This window comes from Vidua macroura, chromosome 13 (genome assembly GCF_024509145.1).
Source record: "Vidua macroura isolate BioBank_ID:100142 chromosome 13, ASM2450914v1, whole genome shotgun sequence".
In the NCBI taxonomy this organism is placed as follows: Eukaryota; Metazoa; Chordata; class Aves; order Passeriformes; family Viduidae; genus Vidua; species Vidua macroura.
This window is the reverse complement of record NC_071583.1, coordinates 21,679,124-21,692,953: the sequence shown is the minus strand read 5'-3', so window position 1 is coordinate 21,692,953 and position 13,830 is coordinate 21,679,124.

Here is a 13,830-nt window from a genome sequence, read left to right as displayed (position 1 = left end):
GACAACTTTCCTGGGTTTTGACATAGTCGTCATGCATCCCACCTTGGAAATTCTTGTTGCTCCCCAGAGGCTCCGAGATGCAGAGAACACGGTGGCAGCTGCTGAAGAGAAGGGCAACTGTGAGTTGGTCAAGAAGCAAGAACCTAGGCAGCTGCCTGTGCTTGGCAAGGAGTAGAGGCTGGATTTTTGAAATTGCCTTCAGTGCGCACAGAAGCCTGCTGCTCTGCTGCTTGGTTTTTCGCCTTCAGTCAATTACACACTGCTGAAGCTGAGGCAGGCTGTTCAGCTTTGCTGCTTTTCAGCATCTCATCAGCCCTTCTGCTCTGTGACAGCTCTCGAGGTTTCTTGCCTTCGCCAGGCTGCAACGTGCCAGCTAGTACCTAGAACTGGGCAGGAGTGGGAAGAGAACACGGCCATCTGCCAGCAGGTTGCAGCTTGCCCAGGAAAGTGCATTGTCCTTGGAATGTGCAGCAAATCCTATTTCCTGGCAAGGTCGGGCTAAGTGAGCAGTGCTGGTACACTTTCTCCTTGAGAACTGGAGCGGAAAAGCTTTTCGCTAAGATGTAGGCGACTAGAGAAGCAGAATACGCAGCTCCGCAGCTGGCCGAAAGCAAGTGCCGCTTCCCGGCGTCTTTCGGCTAGAGCGGCGCTCCGGAGCGCACCGCTGCCGCTCCAGTGATCTGTGCGCGAAGTAGCCGCTTCTTCGTCTCCGAGAGCCCGAGAGAGCGCCGTAACCCTCAGGAGGAGAAGAACGAAGCCGCCAAAACTTGGCTTGTGTGGGCAGCCCTCGAACTGCTAGAGAACGATGGCTGACCCTTTACCAGCCTGATGATTGCAGTCTTAGCATGCGACTGGAAGGCGGTGTAGGACAATTTTTGTGGGTTTCAACTTAGTCCTGAGAAGTCCTTGGGTGGAAATTCTTGCTCGTGGCCTCAGGCTCTGCGGTGCCGAGAACACGATGGCAGCTGCAGAAAAGAAGGGCAGCGGTGAGTTTGTCAAGAAACAAGAATATAAGCAGCTGACTGCTTGGCAAGGGGCAGCTGTGCACAGAAGCCGGACGCTCTGCTGCTTCAGTTTTCACATTCAGTCGATTGCACAGTATTGAATCTGATTCAGGCTGTTCTGCTTTGCTGCTTTTCAGCATCTGAGTTGCCCTTGTGCTCTGTGACAGCTCTCCAGGTTTCTTGCCTTCGTCAGGCTGCAACGTGCCCGTTACGACGAAGAGCTGGGCAGGAGCGGGCAGAGAGCATGGCCATCTGCCGGCAGTTTGCAGCTTGCCCAGGAGAGTGCAGTGTCCTTGGAATGTGCAGCAAAACCAATGTCTCGGAGAATTCGGGGTAAGTGAGCAGTGCTGGTACACTTTCTCCTTGAGAACTGGAGCGGAAAGGCTTTGCGCTAAGATGTAGGCGACTAGAGAGGCAGAATACGCAGCTCTGGAGCTGGCTGAAAGCAAGCGCCGCTTGCTGGCGTCTTTCGGCAGAAGCGGCGCTCCGGAGCGCACCGCTGCCGCTCTAGTCATGTCTGTGCCAAGTAGCCGCTTTTTCGCCTCCGGCAGCCAGACGTCGCGGCAGCTTGCATTAAGCGCAGAACGAAGGTGCGAAGAAGAGGGCTTGTGTACGAAGAAGAGGGCTTGTGTACGAAGCTTGCGGAATGCTTCAGGACGATGGCTGCATGAGATCAGCCTCAGGTCACCTGAGGCCCTGACTGGGGCAAGTGAGGTCATTTTGGGTCTCTTGAGGTGACCTGAGGCCTTGATCGGGGTCACTTGAGGTCACCTGAGGTCCTGACTGGTGTCACTTGAGGTAATTTGCGGTCGGTTGACGTCACCTTGGGCCTTGACTGAGGCCACTTGAAGTCATTTTAGGTCATTTGATATCACCTGAGTCCATGACCGGACTTAAGATCATTTTGGGTCTCATGAGGTCACCTGAGGTCCTGACTGGGGTCACTTAAGGTCATTTTGGGTCACTTGCGGTCACATGAGGACCTGACCGGGGTCACGTGTAGTCATTTGGCGTCATTTGAGGTCATCTGAGGCCTGTTGCACGGTCACTTGAGGTCACCTGAGGCCCTTACCGTGGTTACTTGAGGTCGTTGGCGGTAAATTGAGATCACCTGAGACCCTAATGGGGGTCATTTGAGGTCATATGAGGACCTGACCGATGTCACTTGTAGTCATTTGGGGTCACGTGAGGTCACCTGAGGCCCTTACGGGGGTCACTTGAGGTCACATGAGGACCTGACCGGGGTCATGTGTAGTCATTTGGCGTCATTTGAGGTCATCTGAGGCCTGTTGCACGGTCACTTGAGGTCACCTGAGGCCCTGACTGGTGTCACTCCTGGTCGTTGGCGGTAACTTGAAGTCACCTGAGGCCCTGACCAGGGTCACTTGAGGTCATATGAGGACCTGACTGGGGTCACTTGCAGCCTTTTGGGGTCACTTGAGGTTATCTGAGGCCCTTACCGCGGTCAACTGAGGTGACCTGAGGCCCTGACTGGGGTCGCTTGAGGTCATTGGCGGTAACTTCAGGTCACCTGAGGCCTTAATCAGGGTCACTTGTAGTCATATGTGGTCACGTGAGGTCAGCTTAGGCCCTGAGCGTGGCCACTTGAGGTCGTATAGGGACCTGACTGGGGTCACTTGTAGTCATTTGGGGTCGCTTGAGGTCACCTGAGACCCTGACTGGGGTCACTTGAGGTCATATGAGGACCTGACCGTCGTAACATGTAGTCATTTGGGGTCACTTGAGGTCATCTAAGGCCCTAAGCAGGGTCCCTTGATGTCTCCTGAGGCCCTGACCGGGGTCACTTGAGGTGATTGGCGGTAACTTGAGGTCGCCTGAGGCCCTTACGGGGGTTACATGAGGTCATATGAGGACCTGACTGGGGTCACGTGTAGCCATTTGGTGTCACTTGAGGTCATCTGAGGCCATTAGCAGGGTCACTTGTGGTCACCTGAGGTGCTGACCGTGGTCACTTGAGGTCATTGGTGGTACCTTGAGGCCACCTCAGTCCCTGACCGGGGTCACTTGAGGTCGTTGGAGGTAACTGGAGGTCAACCAAGGCCCTGACCAGGATCACTTGAGGTCGTCTGATGCCCTGACGGGGCTCACATGAGCTCTTTTGGGGTCACTTGAGGTCACATGAGCCCTTGACCGGGATCAGATGAGGTCACCTGAGGCCCTGACCGTGATCACTTGAGGTCATTGGTGGTAACTTGAGGTCACCTGAGGCCCTGATGGTGGTCACTTGTAGTCATTTGGGGTCGCTTCAGTCACCTGAGGCCCTGACCGAGGTCAGTTGAGGTCATCTGAGGACCTGACCGTGGTCCCTTGAGGTCGTTGGCGGCAACTAGAGGTCACCTGTGGCCCTGACCGGGGTCACTTGAGATCGTTGGAGGTAACTTGAGGTCAACCGAGGCCCTGACCGGGGTCACTTGAGGTCATCTGAGGCCCTGACCGGGGTCACATGAGCTCTTTTGGGGTCACTTGAGGTCACATGAGCCCTTGGCTGGGGTCACATGAGGTCACCTGAGGCCAGCTGAGGGCCGGATCGAGGTAACGTGAGGTCATTTAGAGTCACTTGAGGTCTTCTGAGGCCCTGACTGAGGTCACTTGAGGTGAGTGGCGGTAACTAGAGGTCACCTGCGGCCCTGACCGGGGTCACTTGTAGTCTTTTGGGGTCACTTGAGGTTATCTGAGGCCCTTACCGCGGTCACTTGAGGTGACCTGAGGCCCTGACCGGGGTCACTTGAGGTCATATGAGGACCTGACCGGGGTCACTTGTAGTTATTTGGGGTCATTGGAGGTCATCTGAAGCCCTGACCGGGGTCACTTGAGGTCAAACGATGCCCTGATTGGGGTCAGTTGTAGTCATTTAGGGTCGCTTGAGGTAACCTAATACCCTAACCGGGGTCACTTGAATTCATATGAGGACCTGACCGCGGTCACTTGTAGTCATTTGGGGACACTTGAAGTAATCTGAGGCTTTTACCGAGGTCACTTGAGGTCATCTGAGGCCCTGATAGGGGTCACTTGAGGTCATATTAGGACCTGATAGCCGTCAGTTGTAGTCCTTTGGGGTCACGTGAGGTCATCTGAGGCCCTGACCAGAGTCACTTGAATTCATCTGAGGCCCTGATTGGGGTCACTTCAGGTCATTTGGGGTCGCTTGAGGTCAGCTGAGGCCATGACCTGGATCACTTCAGATCGTTGGAGGTAACTTGAGGTCAACCGAGGACCTGGCCGGGGTCACTTGAGGTCATCTGAGGCCCTGACCGGGGTCACATGAGCTCTTTTAGGGTCACTAGATGTCACATGAGCCCTTGACCGGGGTCACATGAGGTCACCTGAGGCCAGCTGAGGGCCTGATCGAGGTAACGTGAAGTCATTTAGAGTCACTTGAGGCCTTCTGAGGCCCTGACTGAGGTCACTTGAGGTCATCTGGGGCCACTTGATGTCACCTGCGGCCCTGACCGGGGTCACTTGAGGCCTTTTGTAGTCTCTTAGGGTTACCTGAGTCCCTGGCTGGGGTCACTTGAGGTTATTTTGAGTTCACCTGAGGTCACCTGAGATCTGACCGGGATCACTTGAGGTCATTTTGGGTCAGTTGAGGTCACCTGGGGCCGTAAGGGGGTCAAGTGAGGGCAAATTTGGGTCACTTGAGGTCACCTGAGGCCCTGACCGTGGTCACTTGAGGTCATATGAGGACCTGACTGGGGTCACGTGTAGTCATTTGGTGTCACTTGAGGTCATCTGAGGCCCTTAGCAGGGTCACTTGGGGTCACCTTAAGCACTGACCGCGGTCATTTGAGGTCGTTGGTGGTAACTTGAGGCCACCTGAGGCCCTGGCCAGGGTCAACTGAGGTTATATGAGGACCTGACTGGGGTCACTTGTAGTCATTTGGGGTCTCTTGAGGTCACCTGAGACCCTGACTGGGGTCACTTGAATTCATATGCGGACCTGACCGTGGGCATGTGTAGTCGTTTGGGGTCACTTGAGGTGATCTGAGGCACTCACCGGGGTCACTTGAGGTCAAACGATGCCCTGATTGGGGTCACTTGAAGTCATTTGGGGTCGCTTGAGGTCACCTGAGACCCTGACCGGGGTCACTTGAGATCATTTGGGGTGGCTTGAGGTCACCTGAGGCCCTGACTGGGGTCCCTTGAGGTTATTTTGCGTTCACCTGAGGTCACCTGAGGCCTGACCAGGATCACTTGAGGTCATTTTGGGTCAGTTGAGGTCACCTGGGGCCTTAAGGGGGTCAAGTGAGGGCAATTTTGGGTTAGTTGAGGTCTCATGAGTCCCTGACTGGGGTCACTTGAGGTAATTTGGGGTCACTTGAGGTCAGCTGAGGCCCTTACTGGGGTCACATGAGGAAATTTGGGGTCACTTGAGGTCACCTGAGGCCTTGACCGGGATCACTTGAGGTGGTTTTGGGTCACTTGAGGTTAGCTGAGGCCCTGCCTGCGGTCACTTGAGGTCATTTGGGGTTACTGGTTGTCATCCGAGGCCCTGACCAGGGTCACTTGAGGTCATTTGGGGTCACTTGATTTCACCTGATATGAATTTCCCACCTTCGTGTGTTTTTTGGTTTTTTTTGACACCATTTTGAGAAGGTCAAAAGCGCCCCGTCCGAGATTCTCCCAAGATGGTGGCCACGGGAGGACCTTGGGAGAGGGTTGCAGTCCCAGACACTGGCCACAAGGAGGAAGCACTTCCACCCGCCTCAGCCGGGCGCTGCCGCCCGCCTTGTGGCTGCAAAAAGGAAAGGCAAGCAACAAAGAATAGGTCATTTGAGGTCATTTGGGGTCACTTGAGGTCATCTGAGGCCCTGAAAGGGGTCACTTTTTGTAATTTGGGGTCATTTCTGGTCACCTGAGTCCCTAACTGCGGGCAATTGAGGTCATCTGAGGCTTTGACGGGGGTCACTTGAGGTCATCTGATGCCCTGATTGGGGTCACTTGAAGTCATTTGGGGTCACTTGAGGTCATCTGAGGCCCTCATCAGGGTCACTTGAGGTCACCGGAGGCCCTGACTGGGGTCACTTGAGGTCATGTGAGGATCTGACTGCGGTCACTTGTTGTCATTTGGGGTCATGTGAGGTCACCTGAGGCCCTGACTGGGGTCACTTGAGGTCATATGAGGACCTGACCGGTGTCACTTGAGGTCGTTGGTGGTAACTTGAGGTCACCGGAGGCCCTGACTGGGGTCACTTGAGGTTAGATGAGGACTGAACTGGGGTCAATTGTAGTCATTTGGGGTTGCTTGAATTCACCTGAGACCCTGACTGGGGTCACTTGAATTCATATGCGGACCTGACCGTGGGCATGTGTAGTCATTTGGGTTCACTTGAGGTGATCTGAGGCCCTCACCGGGGTCACTTGAGGTCACCTGAGGCCCTGACTGCAGTCACTTGAGGTGATTAGCGGTAACTTGAGGTCACCGGAGGACCTGATGGGGGTTTTTTGTGGTCATATGAGGACCTGACTGGGATCACTTGTAGTTATTTGGGGTCATTGGAGGTCATCCAAGGCCCTGACCGGGGTCACTTGAGGTCAAACGATGCCCTGATTGGGGTCACTTGAAGTCATTTGGGGTCGCTTGATTTCACCTGAGGCCCTGACTGCAGTCCGTTGAGGTCATTTGAGATCACTTGAGGTCATCTGAGGCTGTGACTGAGGTTACTTAAGGTCATGTAAGGTTACTTGAGCTCACCTGAGGCCTGACCAGGATCACTTGAGGTCATTTGGGGTCACTTGAGGTCATCTGAGGCCCTGAAAGGGGTCACTTTTTGTAATTTGGGGTCATTTTTGGTCACCTGAGTCCCTAACTGCGGGCAATTGAGGTCATCTGAGGCTTTGATGGGGGTCACTTGAGGTCGTCTGATGCCCTGATTGGGATCACTTGAAGTCATTTGGGGTCACTTGAGGTCATCTGAGGCCCTCATCGGGGTCACTTGAGGTCATCTGAGGCCCTGAAAGGGGTCACTTTTTGTAATTTGGGGTCATTTTTGGTCACCTGAGTCCCTAACTGCGGGCAATTGAGGTCATCTGAGGCTTTGACGGGGGTCACTTGAGGTCATCTGATGCCCTGATTGGGGTCACCTGAAGTCATTTGGGGTCACTTGAGGTCATCTGAGGCCCTCATCAGGGTCACTTGAGGTCACCGGAGGCCCTGACTGAGGTCACCTGAGGTCATGTGAGGATCTGACTGCGGTCACTTTTTGTCATTTGGGGTCATGTGAGGTCACCTGAGGCCCTGACTGGGGTCACTTGAGGTCATATGAGGACCTGACCGGTGTCACTTGAGGTCGTTGGTGGTAACTTGAGGTCACCTCAGGCCCTGGCCAGGGTCACTTGAGGTTAGATGAGGACTGAACTGGGGTCACTTGTAGTCATTTGGGGTCGCTTGAGTTCACCTGAGACCCTGACTGGGGTCACTTGAATTCATATGAGGACCTGACCGTGGGCATGTGTAGTCATTTGGGTTCACTTGAGGTGATCTGAGGCCCTCACCGGGGTCACTTGAGGTCACCTGAGGCCCTGACTGCAGTCACTTGAGGTGATTAGCGGTAACTTGAGGTCACCTGAGGCCCTGATGGGGGTCAACTGTGGTCATATGAGGACCTGACCGGGATCACTTGAGATCAAACGATGCCCTGATTGGGGTCACTTGAAGTCATTTGGGGTCGCTTGAGTTTACCTGAGGCCCTGACCTGGATCACTTGAGATCGTTGGAGGTAACTTGATTTCACCTGAGGCCCTGACCTGGGTCACTTGAGGTCAAACGATGCCCTGACTGGGGTCACTTGAAATCATTTGGGGTCGCTTTAGGGCACCTGAGACCTTAACCGGGGTCACTTGAATTCATATGAGGACCTGACTGCGGTCACTTGTAGTCATTTGGGGTCACTTGAAGTAATCTGAGGCTTTTACCGGGGTCACTTGAGGTCATCTGAGGCCCTCACCGTGATCACTTGAGGTCATCTTAGGACCTGATAGCCGTCACTTGTAGTCATTTGGGGTCACGTGAGGTCATCTGAGGCCCTGACCAGGGTCACTTGAGGTCGTCTGATGCCCTGATTGGGGTCACTTGAAGTATTTGGGGTCACTTGAGGTCATCTGAGACCCTGACCGGGGTCACTTGAATTCATCTGAGGCCCTGACTGGGGTCACTTCAGGTCATTTGGGGTCGCTTGAATTCACCTGAGGCCCTGACCTGGATCACTTGACATCGTTGGAGGTAACTTGAAGTCAACCGAGGCCCTGAGTGGGGTCACTTCAGGTCAAATGATGCCCTGATTGGGGTCACTTGAAATCATTTGGGGTCGCTTTAGGGCACCTGAGACTCTGAGGGGTCACTTGAATTCATATGAGGACCTGACCGCGGTCACTTGTAGTCATTTGGGGTCACTTGAAGTAATCTGAGGCTTTTACTGGGGTCACTTGAAGTCACCTGAGACCCTCACCGCGGTCACTTGAATTCATCTGAGGCCCTGATTGAGGTCACTTCAGGTCATTTGGAGTCGCTTGAGTTCACCTGAGGCCCTGACCTGGATCACTTGCGATCGTTGGAGGTAACTTGAGGTCAACTGAGGCCCTGAGTGGGGTCATATGAGCTCTTTTAGGGTCACTTGAGGTCAAATGAGCCCTTGACAGGGGTCACATGAGGTCACCTGAGGCCAGCTGAGGGCCTGATCGAGGTAACGTGAGGTCATTTAGAGTCACTTGAGGTCTTCTGAGGCCCTGACTGGGGTCACTTGAGGTCGTTGGCGGTAACTTGAGGTCACCTGAGGCCCTGACGGGTGTCACTTGAGGTCATATGAGGACCTGACCGCGGTCAGTTGTAGTCATTTAGGGTCACGTGAGGTCACCTGAGGCGCTGACCGGGGTCACTTGAGGTCATATGAGGACCTGAGCAGGGTCACTTGAGGTCTTTTGGCATCACTTGAGGTCAACTGAGGCCCTAAGCAGGGTCACTTGAGGTCACCGGAGGCCCTGGCCAGGGTCACTTGAGGTCGTTGCCTGTTGGGGAAAATGAAATAGCAAGGCCCTATAAATATGATGGCCTGGCAAAAGAATCAGAGAATACAGATATCGAGATGAAAACGAGGTTTGAAATACCAAACCTTCATTACTGAGCGTCCCGAAAACAATAACACAGCCAAGCTGAAAGCAATCCCCCCTTTCTGATAGATCCTAAGGTCAAATGGAATGTCCTGTCTCACCCCCCAATGTATGGTTCATCCCATACCTGTAACCCTCCCCTGAAGTATCAGGTATCTGTAACCCCATTGGCCCAAGTCCTGTCCCAGCCCACCTTGAAGCCCCCTGATAAGGTGTGGCCGAGGGACTGGACACTCTCTCTCTCTCTCTGGGATCTTCCTGCTGGGACACCCACCTGGCACCATCTCTCTCTCTCCCTCTCTCTCCCCCCTGCTCTCCCTGGGCCTGCCACGAGTTGCGGCTAGCAACTCTAAGCAGGGCCCTTCATCCTTTACAATAAACCATATGCTCTAAAGACCGGGCCCCAGAGGTCCTTCGTTACCACCCATCCAAACCGTCCTGGAGCCCAGCAATCCCCACAGTTGCCGGTAACTTGAGGTCACCTGAGGCGCTGACTGGGGTCACTTGAATTCATATGAGGACCTGACCGTGGTCACGTGTAGTCATTTTGGGCCACTTGAGGTGATCTGAGGCCCTCACCGGGGTCACTTGAGGTCACCTGAGGCCCTGACTGCAGTCACTTGAGGGGATTGGCGGTAACTTGAGGTCACCTGAGGCCCTGATGGGGGTTTTTTGTGGTCATATGAGGACCTGACCGGGTTCAGGTGCAGTCATTTGGCGTCACTTGAGGTCATCTGAGGCACTGAGCAGGGTCACTTGTGGTCACCTGAGGCTCTGACGGGGGTCAGTTGAGGTCATATTAGGACCTGACCAGGGTGACTCGTAGTCATTTGGGGTCGCTCGAGGTCACCTGACCCTGACTGCGGTCATTTGAATTCATATGAGGACATCACTGGGGTCACTTGAAGAAATCTGAGGCCTTTACCGGGTCATTTGAGGTCCCCTGAGGCCCTGAAGTTGGTCACTTGAGGTCGTTGGTGGTAACTTGAGGTCACCTGAGGCCCTGACCGAGGTCAGTTGAGGTCATCTGAGGCCCTGACCGTGGTCCCTTGAGGTCGTTGGCGGTAACTAGAGGTCACCTGAGGCCCTGACCGGGGTCACGTGTAGTCTTTTGGCGTCCCTTGAGGTCAACTGAGGCCCTAAGCACGGTTGCTTGAGGTCACCGGAGGCCATGATCAGGGTCACTTGAGGTCGTTAGCGGTAACTTGAGGTCGCCTGAGGCCCTGATGGGGGTCACTTGAGGTCATATGAGGACCTGACCGGGATGACTTGAGGTCATTTGGGGACACTTGATGTCATCTGACTCCCTGACCGGGTTCACTTGAGGACTTTTGGTGCTATTTGAGATCATCTGAGGCCCTGACAGGGGTCACTTGAGGGCCTTTGGGGTCACTTGCGGTCCCCTGAGGCCATGATCGGTGTCCCATGGGGTCATTTGGATTTGCTTGAGGTCACCTGAGGCCCTGGCTGAGGTCACTTGAGGTCTTTTGGTGTCACTTCAGGTCATCTGAGGCCCTGACCAGGGTCACTTGAGGACACCTGAGGCCCAGACCAGGGTCACTTGAGGTCACCTGAGGCCCTGACCGGGATCACTTGAGGTCATTTCAGGTCGCTTGAGGTCATCTGAGGCCCTGACCAGCGTCACTTGAGGTCGTCTCAGGCCCTGCCCGGGGTCACATGAGGTCATTTGGTATCACTTGAGGTCACCTGAGACCCTGACCGGGGTCACTTGAGGTTGTTGGCGGTAACTTGAGGTCACCTGAGGCCCTGACTGGCGTCACTTGAGTTCATATGAGGGCCTGACCGGGGTACGTTGTAGTCATTTGGGGTCACTTGAGGTCATCTGAATCCCTAACCAAGGTCACTTGAAGTCAACTGAGGCCCTGACTGGGGACACTTGTGGTCATTTTGTTTTGCTTGAGGTCAACCAAGACCCTGACCGCGGTCACTTGAGGTCATTTGGGGCCACATGAGATCATCTGCGGCTCGGACTGGGGTCACTTGAGGTCGCCAGAGGCCCTGGCCAGGATTACTTGAGGTCATTTTTGGACACTTGATGTCATCTGAGGCCCTGACCGGGATACCTTGAGGTCATTGGCGGTAACTTGAGGTCACCTGAGGCCCTGATGGGGGTCACTTGAGGTCATCTGATGCCCTGATTTGGGTCACTATAGGTCATTTGGGGTCACTTGAGGTCATCGGAGGCCCTGTCTGGCATCACTTGAGGTAATTTTGCTTTGCTTGAGGTCACCTGAGGCCCTGACCCGTGTCACTTGATGTCATTTGGTGTCACTTCCCGTCATCTGAGGCCCTGACCGGGGTCACTTGAGGTCATTTCAGGTCTCTCCATTTCACCTGTGGCCGTCACCGGGGTCACTTGAGGTCATTTGGGATCACTTGAGGTCACCTGAGGCCATGACCGTGGTCCCTTGAGGTCATTTGGGGTCACCTGAGGTGACCTGAGGTCCTGACCAGGATCAATTGAGATCATTTGAGGTCTCTTCAGGTCATCTGAAACCCTGACAGGGGTCACATGAGGTCTTTTTGGGTCATTTGATTTCGCGTGAGCCCCTGACCGGGTTCACCTGAGGCCATCCGAGGGCCTGACCGGGGTCACTTTAAGTCATTTAGAGTCACTTGAGGCCATCTGAGGCCCTGACTGGGGTCACTTGAGGTCATTTGGGTTTGCTTGAGGTCACCTGAGGCCCTGACTGCAGTCACTTGAAAACATTTGGGGCCCCTTGAGGTCAACTGAGGCCCCGACCGGGGTCACTTGAAGTCATATGAGGACCTGACCGGGGTCACTTGTAGTCATTTGGAGTCACATGAGGTCATGTGAGGCCCTGGCTGAGGTCACTTGATGTTACATGAGGCCCTGACTGGGGTCACTTGAGGTCATTTGGGGTCACTCCAGCTCATGAGGTCATGACCTGGGTTCCCTGAGGTCATTTTAGGTCCCGTGAGTTCACCTACGGCTCTGACCAGGATCAACTGAGGTCATTTGGGGTTTCTTCAGGTCATCTGATGCCCTGACGGCTGTCACATGAGTTCTTTTGGGGTCACTTGAGGTCACCTGAGGTCATTGGAGATCACTTGAGGTCATCTGAGGCCACCTGAGGGCCTGACCGGACGCACTCGAGGTCATTTGGGGTCACTTGAGTTCTCCTGAGGCCCTGACCTGTGTCCCTTCGGGTCATTTGGGTTTCCTTGAGGTCACCTGAGGCCCTGACTTTGGTCACTTGAGGTCATTTTGGGCCACTTGAGGTCATCTTAGGCATGCCACGGGGTCACTTGAGGTCATTTGGGGTCACTTGATGTCATCTGAGGCCCAGACGGGGGTCACTTGAGGACACCTGAGGCCCTGACCGGGATCACTTCAGGTCATTTCTGGTGAATTGAGGTCAGCGGAAGCCCTGACAGGTGTCACTTGAGGTAATTTCGGGTGGCTTGATGTCATCTGAGGCCCTGACCGGGGTCACGTGAGGTCTTTTGCTGTCACTTGAGGTCATCTGAGTCCTTGACCGGGGTCACTTGAGGTCATTTCCAGTCACTCGATTTCAGCTGAGGGCCTTACTGGGGTCACTTGAGGACACCTGAGGCCCAGTCGGGGGTCACTTGAGGTCACCTGAGGCCCTGACCGGGATCACTTGAGGTCAGTTCGGGTCGCTTGAGGTCATCTGAGGCCCTGACCAGCGTCACTTGAGGTCGTCTCAGGCCCTGACTGGGGTCACGTAAGGTCATTTGTTGTCACTTGAGGTCACCTGAGGCCCTGACCGGGGTGACTTGAGGTTGTTGGTGGTAAGTTGAGGTCACCTGAGGCCCTGACTGGGGTCACTTGAGTTCGTTGGCAGTAACATGAGGTCAGCTGGGGCCCTGATTGGGGTCACTTGATGTCACCTGAGGCCCTGTCCGGTGTCACTTGAGGTAATTTGGGGTCGCTTGATGTCATGTGAGGCCCTGACCGGGGTCACTTGAGGTCATTTGGGGTCACTCGATTTCTCCTGAGACCCTGACCAGGGTCACTTGAGGTTACCTGAGGCCCAGACGGGGGTCACTTGAGGTCACCTGAGGCCCTGACCGGGATTACTTGAGGTCATTTGGGGTCACTTGAGGTCACCTGAGGCCATGACCAGTGTCACTTGCAGTCATCTGGGGCCACTGGATGTCATCTGAGGCCCTGACTGGGGTCACCTGAGGTCATTTGGGGTCTCTTGATGTCATCTGAATCCCTGACCGGGCTCACTTGAGGTCTTTTGGTGCTTTTTGAGATCATCTGAGGCACTGAATGGTGTGACTTGAGGGCCTTTGGGGTCACTTGAGGTCACCTGAAGCCTTTACCGATGCCACTTGAGGTCATTTGGGGTCGCTTGATGTCATCAGAGGCCATGACCGAGGTGACGTGAGGTGTTTTGATGTTGCTTGAGTTCATCTGAAGCCCTGACCGGAGTCACTTGAGGTCGCCAGAGGCCCTGACTGGGATCGACTGAGGTCATTTGAGGTCACTTGAGGTCATCTGAGGCTGGGAATGGGGTCACTTGAGGTCATTTGGGGTCACGTGTGGTCACCTAAGGCCCTAACCGGGGTCACTTGAGGTGGTCTGAGGGCCTGATTGGGTTCATTTGGGGTCACTTGGGGTCATGTGTGGTCATGTGAGGCCCTGACCGGGATCACTTGAGGTCATTTAGGGTCACTTGAGTTCATC